Raw genomic sequence first — 13948 nt, 5'->3', positions numbered from 1 at the left:
TAAAAACTCCACCGACTAGCCAGAGCACGCTGGGGAACATGAGGGAGTGGACCAGAAACACCTGCGTTTTCCTGGGCAGCCTAATCCCTGAGCCCCTCCCATATCTGTGGGCCACGGATGATTTGAGCAGCCTTGGCATCCTCAGAGCAGCAGCCACGATGCTGAAGGAAGGAAGAAACATGAAACATGCAGAATAAAGACCCGAGGCTGGTGACCCTGGAGAGCTGGGTGGGTCCAAATATAATTGAGAGAAAAGACAGTTACGTAAGTAAAACAAGTAGAGAGCCAAAGACTGAATGGTGGCCTGCCAAAAAAATATGTCCACGCCCTAACTTGGAAACCTGGAAATATTACCTGATTTGGAAAAAGGGTCTTTGCAGATGGAGTTAAATTAAGGATCTTATCCTGGGTTATCCAGATGAGCCTTGAATACAATGACAAGCGTCCTTATAAGAGTGAGGCAGAGGAAGATTTGACAGACAAAAGTGAAGGAAGCAATGTGACTAAGGAAGCAGAGACTGGAGTGATGCCAACTGACCCAGAGCCATTCCACATCAGCCACTGTCTGGGACACTCCTCCACAGCCCACCAGGTCTGACAGCAACAGGCATGCAGCTCCCCAGTGGCCCAGTGTAGAGCCCAGAAGAGGAAGCTGATAGCAAACTCTGAGAGACCCCTAGAGAGCCTAGCTGGGCCTCAGGCGTGCTGATGTTAGGACAGACTCTGAAGTAAGGCTGCTGTGTTTCACTCTGGGCTGGTCAGACTCCACCTGCACAACTGCATCCAGTTTTTAACTCCATCCTTTCCTGGGGACATTCTGACTAAAGAAGTGAAGACTCGGGGACCTGATCCCTGTCTTTCAATGTCCAAATGGCTTAAATGGCTGTCACAGGGAAGAAGAAATAGATTTTTGTGTGAGGCTTCAAAGGGCAGAATCAAGGTCGATGGAGCAGCCATTGCCTGGAGGAAGAGTTTGGTTCATCATAATGAAGAACCTTCTAATAATCAGAGCCAACTGACAATGGTCTAGGAGTGCCTCGGGGATGGGCAGGTCCGAGCAGAGGCTGGGTGTGCTAGGGAAATTCCTGCACCAGACAAAGGCTGCATTTGATCTTCTCCAAAGTTGGCAACGCTGTCTGAAGGTCTGCGACTGTTGGCTAAAATATCCTGTAAAATATCCTATGTGAATCTAGGTTTTCGGCATATAGACAGGGAATGCTCTCACTAAAACTTATTACACAGCTTTTGTGAAGAACTAAGTACTGCAACTACTTAGGAATGAGCTCAGAAAATAGTCAATTCTTCCTGTTCCTCTATACAAAATGACCCCAACCCCCAGGGAGGAAGGAAGAGGAAAAGCATATATCTCCATGAGGACGTCAGCCTCTAAGTTGACCAGGAGCCAGCAGCACATGCACCGGTACTGGGGAGCCCTGGACAGCCTGGGCTTGAGTCTGGCTCCAGAAAGAAACAGAGAACAGAGACTCCAGCTACCAACTGAATTATTTTCATAAGCACCAATAAATGGCACCCTCATCTTTATTATAATAATTGCTTTTCCTTTTGCATCCTTCTGAATTCTACATGTGGAACAAAGTGAACAACAAAGCAGTAACTCAAAGCTTAACCGTTTGATGCTCACAAGTTAGCCGTGGAGAGGTATTTTTTTGAGGGGATGGGTGGCAGTTGGTATTATTACCTCTGGTTGTAACAGCTCTAGCCTACATTCTGGATACTCGGAGTTCAGGAAGTGCAGCATTTCACATCTGCCCACACATCTGTCTTCTTTTAAGTCAAGATCTCAGCACTGTTGCATCCGGATGAATTCCTCTGAAGCTCTTTCCGTTCAGGATTTTGAAAGTTTGCCATGTTACCCTTTCACTGAAATGGCTGAGCTGCTCAGATCATTCCTCCAGAGAGGTCAAAAGAACATTCTTTCATACTTTTAGATTTACCAGTATACCTTTTCTAGCCCGTAATTAGTGGGGTTTTTTTCTTTTTTTCCCAAAAGAACCAGTGTTAGGCACGTATCATTTAGCAGCCAGCTTGTCAAATGACTGGAAGCCTGAACCATTTCTAACGAGTGGCAAAAAGGTCTGCAAACATCAAGTGGGTCCCTGAAAATACCGTTTCACTCCAGTGAACATAATGGCTACTACCCTCATCAATTGGCCAAACACCAAATCAGGCTTCCCATTGTCCTTCAGGCAGATAGGCAATTAAAAAAAAAATCCTCATATTTGCAGAGCTGCATGATATAATCTGTAGCTACCAAAACAAATTTAAGACTGTGTTATCCTGCTTCCACGAATGTGTGTTAAGACTGGTGTATATCTTCGACTACAGGAGAAGTACAGCTACAATAACTGTGCATAAATCAAAATTTTATATACTGACTGGTGTTAAGTACACAGGCATGCTTGGCATTTTTGAACGCTTTCCATACCAAATCTTTTGGTACGGGGCAAAATCCTTCTGTAACATGTAAAATTATTGCCAAGTCTGTCTAGCTTGAAGATTCTAATTTTACATAGCATATTTATTGGAATCAGCCATACTGAACAGCTAAATTCGAAATTTAGACACATCTCTAAGGTTACATCAACTCTTCATCAAATGAAGGACCAACATTTCAAGGCATCTGAATGCCACAAGTGAGTTCAGCTGAGGACCACAACCCCTATGCATCAGCACTGTTTCTGGCCTGATTCAAACCATTTCAGATCTCAGAAAAATCACCGGCTTCTTTCAATCTAGTGCAGCAAATGCATATCACTAGGGCTGAGCTCTGTGAGAAGGGCTGTGGGGTGGAGGTAAGAGGGATGTTATGCCCGCCCTCCCAGGGACTTCTCAAGGCTGTGGTCACATACACAAGTGGCTGCACACAGAATCCCTCAAGGTTGACAGCATAATTCTCCATGAGAGCTACTGGGTGCAGAGGTGGGAGGTCAGGGGAAGATGAAGGCCCTGGGACACTGAGATCTGGAAGACAGCTCCTGGGGCAAAGAGAATTTGAGCTGGGCCTTCAGGCATGGGCAAGATCACAAGGGCTGAAGCGCATGCCAGGGAGAGGGGCCAGATGGAGGAGCAAAGCCCTAGAGACCTGGGGGGTGGGAGGGATTAAGTGTGGAGGACAGGATGGGGGGGGAGGGGGGCTGAGAGATGGTGTGGAGACAACCCACCATGTCTGCCAGGCTGAGGACCCTGTACTTCATTGTCCATACACGAGGGACCCACTGAAAATCTCTGGGCCACATGTTAGGAAAAAAACAAGAGAATGGAAAGAGGAAGATATGTTTGAGAGAGATTTTGGAAGTAAAAATGACAGGACTTGATGAGTGACTAGATTTCAGGAAGGGGGGATCAAGGGAGAGGAAAGGTCACAGATAACGATGCTCCCCCGCTGTCGAGTTCCCATCCTGGAGTGGGAGGAGATGCTGGCCATCGGTATCTCACAGCAAGGGGGCAAGGCTAGCTTCGGTGGCACCAAGGGCTCGGCCCCACTCAAGCTTCCCCTCTGCACATCAGTGAGCACCTCCAGGGACACTACTCTTCAGGGTTGCAGTGAGAGAGAGAGGATGAGGGAAAGGCGGATGGGGAGGGAGGAAAGGAAGAGAGGAAAGGAGGAGGGGACAGGAAAGGGTGGGAGAGGGAGAGAGGGATTTTTCTTTCTTTCTTTTTTTTTTTGAGGTGAACTGTCATCAACTTGAATAGACTTGGATTGTGTCTACCAAAGCAGACTCACTTTGGGATGCCTGAGGGCTCCAACTTCTGTAGTATACCGTGGCCAGCTCTCTTGGACCAATTCTTGCCTTGCCTGCAGAAGTGGCTCTACAGTGAAATGTGCCCAAAGCAGCAGTGGCGGCTGCGGCAGTAGCTCACGGCACCACTCTGGGCCTGACCTCACAGGTGAGAGTGCTGTGGCTGGGGTTCCTCTTTTCAATACTCTGAAAATGTAGTTTTATCCAGAAGGGGCAGAGCACCTGCTCCAGAGTCTCTTCAACATCCGTGGGGAGGACACCTGTACAGACAGCCCATCTGGTCCTAGAACACACCACGCCCTTTCAAGCCTCCAGGCCTTTGCATTTGCTGTTCCCTCTGCCTGGAATAGTCCCTTCCCCCAAGCTCATTCCCCTTAATTTAACCTTTATTCAGTGCTGGCCACTTACCTGCCACTATTCTAAGTACTTCACATACAGCAACTCACTCAATCCTTGCCACAACCAGGTAGGGTTATTATCCCGTTTACAAACAAAGAAATTGAATCCCAGAAGACTAAATAGCTGACCGTGGAATATATATTTAGTTGACGGAGGGACCAGGATTTAAATCCAGGCAGTGTGGCCCCAGGATACACAAAGCTACCCAGCCTCTTGCAGAGCGGGGCTGCCCTCCCTCACTCCAGTCCTGACTGGTTCCCTGGCTCACACAGGCCTTCCCCCACACCCTCAAGCGGCACACCCCCCATGACCTTCTCTCACATGACCCTGCTTCTTTCCTTCCCAGTCCTTAGCACAACCTGTAATTATCTGATTTATGTATTTACTTGTTTATTATGTTTCTCAACTAGAATATACACTCCAGGAAGGCAGGGATCTTGCATTTCCAGTATATTCCTGGGGCACCTAGAATAGTTCTCTGGCACAAAGTAGAAGTTCTCTGAATAACTGCTGAATGAACAAAGGGAGGGCAGTACTGTGGATGCAGCATGGCGCTACACGGGAACATAAGGTGTTGCAATGTTGTTCTTTACCCTCCTGCTCTGTTCTCCTTCCTTGGCTACTACAAATCCCCCTGCCTGCATTAAGGCAGACGGGAGCCAGCACCCAATTCCCAGTATATATGGACAAGGCTGATCTATTTTTATCTATGTCTGTCAACTCCAGAGACCAGGGTCCTTGAGCACTAATGATAAGCTTGTGGGCGGCAGGGATTCCATCTTCCAATTAACCCCTCTGTGGCCTCCCACCGGCTAACAGTATTTACAGGGCACTAGCTGCTGTGGATGACAGTGTCCGATCTGAGCACCTTCCAAATAACAAAAAGAGCCGGCCCCTTGAATCATGAGGCACCTTGAATACAAATCACACTGTCCCAGGAACTCCATCCTGATGGTCAGGTTCCAAGTCAACACACAGGCTAAAACAAAAAGTACTGTTTATATATTCCAGTGGTGTCCAGCAACATTTAGGGAGCTTGCCTGTGAGCTCGCTAATAAAAGGAACTAACTTATCAAACACCCACTGTATGCAAACACTCTGTGAGGAACTTTTACACATGATCCCATTTAACCCTGCGAGTTTAGAATAATTATTTTTCCCCTTTTACAAATGAGAAAAGTGTGATTTACAGATCCAATATCCCCAAACCAGTGTGGGTTCATGCACAGGATCAGAGCTTCCCAACCCTCTTTCTACTGCCCTCTCTCTGCTCTGAAGCACTCTGACTTCTCTTGCACTTCCTCCAGACTCTTCTCTATCTGGGCCCTGTGCTTTCCCACCTCTGTACCTTTGCTTGTTCAACTTCTGTGACCTAAAATGGCTTTTCCACCACCTGTTGAATCCTCTTCTTCCTACCACTTTTCATGGCACAGACTTCACCATGTCCCCAGTTAGAATTCGTCCTCCTCAGAGTTCCCAGAGGTCCCAAAGTTTAGCCCCCAGAATGCTCAATGGTATAATCCTCTTTCTTCCTCGCTAGAATCTGAGCTCCTTGAGGGTAGAGCCTGGCTATTTTCCCTATTTGTTGCCTCCTGAATGAATTGAACTGCTGAAGAATGAAGAGGGGAAAGACTGGAGGCATTCGAATGCATCTGGGAGATCAAAGGTTCTGGACAAATTAGCTTCAACTAGAGAGTATTGTTCAGGGAAAGGCAAACTTACGTACCACAGTTCTGCTGTTTTCCTGCTCTAGTCACAAAACACACTCTCACTAGTCCTCTGATTTCATAAAGCTTGAAACTTAAAACCAGGAAGTCTAGGAAGGAAATAAAATAATAAAATCACTTCCATAAGAACCCTTTCATAGTAATGGATTTCACCCACACACGGGGGAGATGCTAATTGCAGCACAAGGGGGATAAGAGATTGGGCAAAAGCACAAAGTTCATCTTCTAGGATATCACAGTTAACTCCCTCCTGCTTGTTCTGCTGTGGCTGCACCAGAATTCACTTGTTCTGCAAAATATGCACTTGCTGAACGGTTGGCCTCTCTAAGCACAGCTAGGTTGAACACCCACAAAGGAAGGCCTGACCTGTAAGTGACTTTAAATCGTCTTTATTTCAAAATATCTCAACCTCGTCACTTTAGACTAGAAACAAGTAGATGCTGGCCTCTGAGTAGGACCCCTAGATCAGTGCATTATTTTTCCCAAACAACTATTTTGAGGTTTTTACGAAAATAACCGACTCACAAACAGAAATGCTTCCTGACCTATACAGCACTTTGAAAACAAATCATTATGCCTTTGAATATTTTATGATGGGCCAAAGCACTGAAGGAGGGAAGGCAAGCATTCACCAATCCTTGCCATGTCTATTTTGAGACTTCCAAAGCAAACTGCAAATGCCTCCTTTATTTTCTAAGCGCCCGTTTGCAAGTGCCGGGTGGCTTCTCCGTGAAATATTGCCTCCACCCAAACTGACACCAAATGCAGAGACCCAGAAATTCCACTTCTCCAGGTTTACAGCAGAAGAATCTCAATAATTATCTAGTGCACACTCCCTACCTCGCCCCCCCCCCATTTTATAGGCGGTAAAACCAGTGGGGGTACTTGCCCAAGGTCACACAGTCAGTGGATGGCAGAGGAGCCACTAGGAGCCAGGGCCCCGACTCCCAGCCCTGGGAGCATCCTTTATTCCCAAAGGCTGACTCAGTACCCCTCCTAAAGCTCAGCCAAAGCTGCTGCAGGTAAGCGACGTGACCCGCGAGACTGACTTCTGTAGGTTCTAAGATTCCTGTCACCCCCAAGGAGCTGTGGAACTGAGACACTCAGGGGTGCCCCTCGACTCGCCAACTGGGAATACAGGCATGGCGCTTCAGGTGATCGTCTCTGGAGAACCCCTCCCAGTCCAGGAGTGGCCGTAGAGACAGGGCAGGGCGAGCTGGTCGGAGGTCACTTACAAAGTTGGCGCCAGTCGTAACCACACCTGAACCCAGGTCTCTCACCTCCCAGTTTGCCGCTCTTTGCACCACACCATGCAGACCTCGAAAACTTAAGCAATTCATGGATACTGTGTGAAGATTTAACTGTTGCAGGCCCTAAGCGAGCCCGCGGACGCGCCGCCCGCCCGGAGAGGGGACAAGAAGACTGGAGGCGGGCGCGGGTCACCAGGAGCCGGTGGTGCAAACGGGAGCGCACCGCGGAGGGCGGCGCGGAGGAAGCCGCGGGGCAGGCAGTATGCAGCTCCCGGAGGCGCAGGCCCGGGGCGCAGGGACCGGCAGTCCCCCCAAAACTTTACGGCGCCGGGTCCTCGCCCTTACCTGCAAGGAGGCGCCGCCCGCGCGGACGCGGACCTGGCAGGCTGACGCTCTCGGCGAGGGGCGGCCCCGCCCGGCGGCGGGCACGGACGCGGGCAGGGTTCGGCCAGCGGCTCGGCTCGGGCTCGGCTCGGGCTCCGCCTCCCGCGCCGCGGCTGCAGCCGGAGGAGGGGTGCACGGCCGGGCTGCGCCCGCCCGCGCCGTCTGACCGCGGCAGGTGCTGAGGCTGCAGCTGCGGGGCTGCCAGCTGCCGGCGCCACGACCCCCGCCCCGGGGGGAGGAGCCCCGCGCGCCGCCTCCGCGGGTCCCGGAGGTCCCGGCCCGCCGCAGTGGGCGGTCCCGCTCCCACCCGGGCCCTGCCTCCGCCCGCCTTCCCCAGCTCCCGCCTGGGCACGCAGCGTCAGCGGGGTACCCATGGGGAGACTGAGGCCAGGAGAGGAAGGAGCTCCCCAAAGGTCACTCGGACCGGCGGCGGTGGCCCCAGAACTGGAATCCAGAAGAGTCCCAAGGAACGACTCCCTTCCACGCCTCCCTTCCCTCGGATCTCGCTCTCAAAACTCCAAGGCCTTTTGAAGAGCTCCAGCTACACAGGACTCTGAGGCACACATAAGATCCCGACTGCCCCCACCCACCCACACACACACTGGCCCTCGGGCTGAGGAGAGGTGGAAGAGGGGGTTCACGTTTGACACTACGCACCACCTCCCCTGCCTCTGCAAACTCCTTTGGCTCTGGGACGCTGGGACGCTGGGACGCTTGGACTCTTGGCTCTGTCGGCTTTCCTCTGATTTCTCTAACCACTCCTTTCTAGTCTCCTTGAGAGCTCCTCAAATCCAAAGCCGTAAAATGTTGGGGTGCCGTAAGGACTCTACACACAGCCCTCTTTTGACTCCTCGGGCCATCTCACCCACTCCTCTGGCTCCGGTCCTACCACCTCTCTACCCATCATACCCAAGTGCATGCCTCTGTTCGAGAATTCTTTCTTGCCGAAATATCTACTGGACGCCTACTAGATCCCTACACTGTGTTAGACACTGGAGATACAGCCGCGAATAAAACACAGTTCCTGCTCTCACAGAATGTACTGTCTCCCAGACTGTTAATACAGTGCAGTTCCCGTTAACAGTGTGATCCCAGGGCACCGAGGGCCGCATTTAAGGAGGGAAGAAGGCCTCCTGGAGATGCCCTCTAAACAGAAACCTAAAAGGCCTATGGGTTGCCAGTGAAACGGAGGAGTGTGGAGAGAGCCTGCTAGGCAGAGACTGAAGGAGCAAAGACCCCCAAGGTGAGAGAGCCCAGCAGGGAGGGGCAGGAGAACAGAGCTGAAGCAGCAGAGTCAGCAGGAGCCAGGGGAGGAGTTTTGAGAAGGGCAGGGGCACCATCAGGTTGGCATGTTAGATCATTTTGGTGATGGATGAATGGAGCACAAATTTAAGTTTACAAGTGGACCCTTCATCCTTCCCCACCAACAAAACAAAGCAAAACAAAACCCAGCAGCATTGCAGCAGTTGGAGCTGGAGCCCACCTGGCCTGGATGAAGAAAGGCCCTCCTGCACCTACGTCCTCTCATCCTTCATTCCCAAATCCAGACGTCTACCCCAAAACTCTCTCTCCTGAGAGGCTCTGTCTTTAAAAGTTCTCCTAGATACCTCCACCCAAAACTCCCTTTTCTCTCAGTGCCCCAGCCTCTCTGCACGCAGATCCATGCACTTCACTCCCTGGGGTCTGCTTCCCTCACCTGTCTCCCTTCTATTCATAGTGTACAGAGTTCTTCCCCACAATAAGCACCATTAGGGGAAGAGGACAAAAGCAGAAAATTCCAAAGCCGTGGTGGAAATAAAGTAAGCTTCTAAAAATTTAAATGTTGTACCTCTCCATATTATTGCTTATAACTGCGTGCGAATCTACCATTGTCTTTAAAGTTAAATTTTTAAAATTATGTGTTGTGGATAAAGGTTAATAAACAAATTACTCTCCCTAATGCACATCGAAGATGGAAATGGGCAGTTGTCAGAAAGGAAAATAAAAACTCAACCCTCTTGTCCAGTGAGTACAAATATTGTCCATGGAATTTTGTCCTGTCCCTCTCAATTTCCTAGCTGTGCAAGCCAGAAGAATCTGCATCATCAGGTGCTTAAATGGATATTTGTGTAAACAGTTTCAATTTTGGCCCTTGGGTCCCCACTCTGTCCAGGTTCCCATTCTGGTCGCTCTTCCCTCTCAGCCTTCCTTGTCTGCCTGCTGCTTAAATGCCAAGGCTGCTCCTGTCCCCTCTTGGTCTCTTTACTCCCTTCACCCTCAGTGAGAAATCTGATCACCTGCATAGCTTCAGCCCAGACCTTCTGCTCTAAACCCAGAGACACAACTGGCTGCTGCATATCTCCTGAATCCCTTCAGGTTCTCCAGTCTCAACAGAGCCAAAACCAAACTCACACCATGCCCCTAAAAATACCCCTTCTGCATTGCTTCCATATCTCAACTGGTAGTGGGACTTAAACCAGAAACCAAAAGAACATTCTAGACTCTTCCTTCTTCCTGCCCCTCATATCCTACTGGTTACTAAATCCAGTCAACTCTGTCTTAGTAACATCTCTTGTACACATCTCCTCTTCATCCTGCTGCCCTTGCCTTAGTTGGAGCCTCACTATTTCTTGGTGAAGCTGTAGTTCACGCCTCCAGTCTTCTCTCTTTACAGTTCATCTGCCACATGCTGCCAGTGACCTTTTTCAATCAGAAATCTGACAAGTCACTCTCCTGCTGAAGATACCTCTGTTGTTCCTTCCTGACCTCACAATAAATCCTAACTCCTTAGCATGACACGAAGCCCTCGCAATCTGACCTGTTACCGCTGCAGTCCCATCTCCACCTCACCCCACACCTGCACAACAAATGCCTCATGTTCCTCCGGCACATAGTGTTTACAATACTAAAAATGCTCTAACTTATTAACTTACTGCTATGCGTCAGACACTATGTTAAGTGCTCTGCATACAGTATCTCAGGTAGTAAACGGCATAGAACACAGTGCTAAAACGGTCTCAAGCCGAACTGCCTGGGTTCAGCTCCCAACGCAGCCACTTGTTAACTTATGTAATCTTGGGAAAGTTCCATAAGCTCTCGGTTCTGGGTTTCTTCCTCTGGAAAGGGAGCATGATAAGAATACTCGCAACCTAGGCATGTTCAAAAAAAAGTTATTAGAGATGAACAGCGTTCATTACCTACTAACCAGCACTGTTAGTCATGCTTATTATCAGTATATGCAGTAATGATTACTATGCTCTTTTAACTGGGAAGGAAACTGAGGCTCCAAGAAGTAACCCCCTACTTACTTAGGATTCCACAGCTGCACTGGGATTCATCTGGGACTCAAAATCCCATACTGCTAAACACTTTGTGTAAGCTACTGCCTCGCTGTGGGAGGCTTGCTCATTTCCCCACCTTTACCACAGCCTGCCAGACACTCTTCTTCCTCCTTTAAATCCTGGTCAAAAGTATCTTCTCTTCTAGGAGGTCTTCCCAGTTCCTCCTTTGTGCCTGTGCTGTACTTGGTATATTCTTCAGATAAAGTACCAAGCACACCTCACTATAATGATTTATTTACCTGTCGTCTTCTTGAGACCTCCTTGTAAAAGACATTATTTATTTTTGTCTTCCAAGAACTCCATAGATATTTGCTGAATGAATGAATAAATCAATGAGTAAACTATACATAAGATTCTCAAAAGAGTTTTACCCTAATAACTGTCATTTCAATATAGATCACTTTTAATCTCTGCTTTTGTCACTCTGACTTCATTTTTGGTGAGAGGATAGGATCAAATGACTCAACATTAATAAAAAGCAAGATATAGCAGGACTGAAATTTCTCATATTGCTATTTGGTTGTGCCTTGTCCCTTTCCAATGTCTCTCCTTTTTTTAGTGACACTATGTAATAACCCATAATGAGAAGTTGTGTTGCATCCTAATGAGACTTCCTGACTAAAACATCTGAGGTTTGAATTTATTTCCCATAAGTAACATTTCAGCTAAAAGTTTGCTTTCTCTATGGCATGAAAGTGCCATTTGTCATCTGCTAAGTGCCCATACCTTCCCCTTATCTGTATTAATCTGCTTTGCATTTAAATACTTTGGAGAGGTGACCTAATAGTAAGCTTTTCTATACAATTTCCTTCTTTGAATGCCTAACTCTTCCTGACTTTATATCTATTGTTCCCCAAATAGAATAGTTTACTGCTTCAAATTTCAGCTTTACTGTCTGCAGTGATTTAGGACAAGTTTATGCTCTTCCTCAGAATGATCAAATTCCATATGTTAAAAGAAAAACAAACCTGACCCTGTCACTTTGTATGGAAAGTGTTTTAAAATATGTTAGAAACACTTTTTTGTATACCAGAACACAAGTAAATTGATCATTTTAATGCCTTTGTATCAAATTAGTGAAAAGTTGTACAGGTAGAAATAAAGAATACTGGTCTGGTGGCAGGGGTGGTGTAGCTCAGTGGTAGAATGCATGCTTAGTCTGCACGAGGTCCTGGGTTCAATCCCCAATACTTTCATTAAAAAAAAAAAAAAAAAGAGGAAGAAGAATACTGGCCTGGGAAACAGGGGGAAAAAAAAGGAGGTGATTCTAGTACTATTCTGCCACTTGCCCAAATCCTCTCACTCTTCATGCTACCAGGGAAAGAAGGAGTGGGACAGAATGACCCTCAAGGTCTCTTTCAGATCCAAAATGAGATGATTCCTTAGTGAGCCTCCCAGTCAGTGGTCATTCATTCAGCATTGTTGAGTACCCTCCTACGATCTTATACCTTTTGAAGCGTAGTGATTTCAACATAAACCCAGACTGGATGGGGAACAGAATGTTTTGCTTAAGACAGTGTTATTACTACATAAACTGATGACATGTTTTTAATATTTAAGATCTAGTTAATAGTGAACTATTAACTATAAGCTTCACTGAGACTTTGGTGAGCCAAGACTCATGGCGTTGGAGTGTTACAGCAGGACCATGAGGAACAGCCACGCCCACATTTGTGGTCAGCTACTTGTAGAAAAGCAATGTCCTAGAGTTCTAGAATCTAGGTCTGTCCTTAACCCTGCCACGTGGCTATGGGAAAGTCACAATACCTCTCTGGCCTGCAGTTTACTCTTCTGTAAAAGGAGGGAATGATATCCTGTGACAGCCAAGGTCTCTTAAGCACTAAACTGAATGATTCTTTGAGATTAAGGAAGCTGAAGTATTATCAAGTCAAAGAGAGGTTCTGCTGTTGTCTGCAAAAGAGAGTGGGTGCTTATCAGGAGGATTATTACCTTTTGAGGAGAGGTATATTGTTGCCCTTCAGAGAGGAATGATGACATAAAAACAACATGTTCTTACTCCCAAGGTTCTAGGACACAGAGGCAAACAGTCACTGCTCACTTCTTAAAAATGAACTGTCCAGTTCACTGTAAAACATGAAGAATTGGGAGTTAGGCTAGAAAGTCCGTTATCTGCGTATTGGTGAAGAGAGATCAGTCTCCCAGTACTTTCCAAACCTTATGTGATCACCTACCATAGTCGTTTTCCCAAAGATAACCTGTGTTCCCTTTTGGGGGAGGGGTTGAGGGTGAAGTTGTAGAAAATACATTTCCTTTCTGGATTGCTTCCTTAGCTCTCATAGAAGCCTTGCCTGCTTAAATTTCTTTTCTTGTTCCTAATCACATTCTCTGCTCCTTGATAAAACCAGTATTCTAATCTATTGCTAATGCAATGGACTTAATGCGTTGGCTGGGAACAGTGGGAAAGGATGGGATATTTGCATAGGGTTGGGAATGGTTATCATAATTTAATAAATATTCAAGATTTTTATGTCTCCTGTCAGATAAGTTTTTATCTCGTTTCTTGGATGATAAATCTTTCAGTGTTCTGAGGGACAGCTTTGAACATATGAGTGGCTTTAGCATCTTTTGTTCTTTCCATTTTATCTCTTTTCCTCTGCTAGTTTAGCTTTTGGAAGATTAGCTCCAAAGAAGAAGGCATGCCCTTGAGCCTGTGGCCAGTGTCTAGCATGGCCCTACTCTGGTCTTGCCAACAGTATCTGCTCCAATTCCCATAAGTTTGATCCTACTCTGAATCTACTGGGCGAATGCAACTTCCCACTACCGTTCTGCTCCCTGTGGCCCCAGGGGCAGATGCCACCATATCTCTGTCACCACTTTCTTCATCTGCTTTACCTTTTCATTGCACTTTACAGTTTGTAAAGCATTGGGCAGAGCAATCATCTCATTTTTTTCTCTTGATAGTTCCTTGAATTATGCAAGACAAACATGACCTCCATTTTACAGACAAAGAAACTGAGACAAGCTCAGAAAAGTCAAATGACTTGTATGAGATCACAGAGCTGGTAAACAGGATTTAAGCTCAGGTTTAACTGGGTAATAAAGCTCTATCCTAGTGGGGGGAAAGATGATTGCAACAGAATTATAAT

At 47.3% G+C, this 13948-nt stretch overlaps 1 protein-coding gene across 1 annotated transcript in view; it reads right to left on the bottom strand.

Annotated features, from left to right (window-relative positions):
* Nucleotides 1–7566, bottom strand: part of FRMPD1 (FERM and PDZ domain containing 1) — a 77274-nt gene extending 69708 nt beyond the window's left edge. Inside the window, exon 1 of the mRNA XM_031450050.2 lies at nt 7483–7566. The gene's annotated coding sequence lies outside the window, so the exon portion shown is untranslated. The remainder of the gene's footprint in view (nt 1–7482) is intronic.
* Between the last annotated feature and the right edge of the window lie 6382 nt (nt 7567–13948).

This window comes from Camelus dromedarius, chromosome 10 (assembly GCF_036321535.1).
Source record: "Camelus dromedarius isolate mCamDro1 chromosome 10, mCamDro1.pat, whole genome shotgun sequence".
Taxonomy (NCBI): Eukaryota; Metazoa; Chordata; class Mammalia; order Artiodactyla; family Camelidae; genus Camelus; species Camelus dromedarius.
Note: the sequence above shows the minus strand (reverse complement) of the source record. Positions and strands in the feature narration are given on the sequence as shown.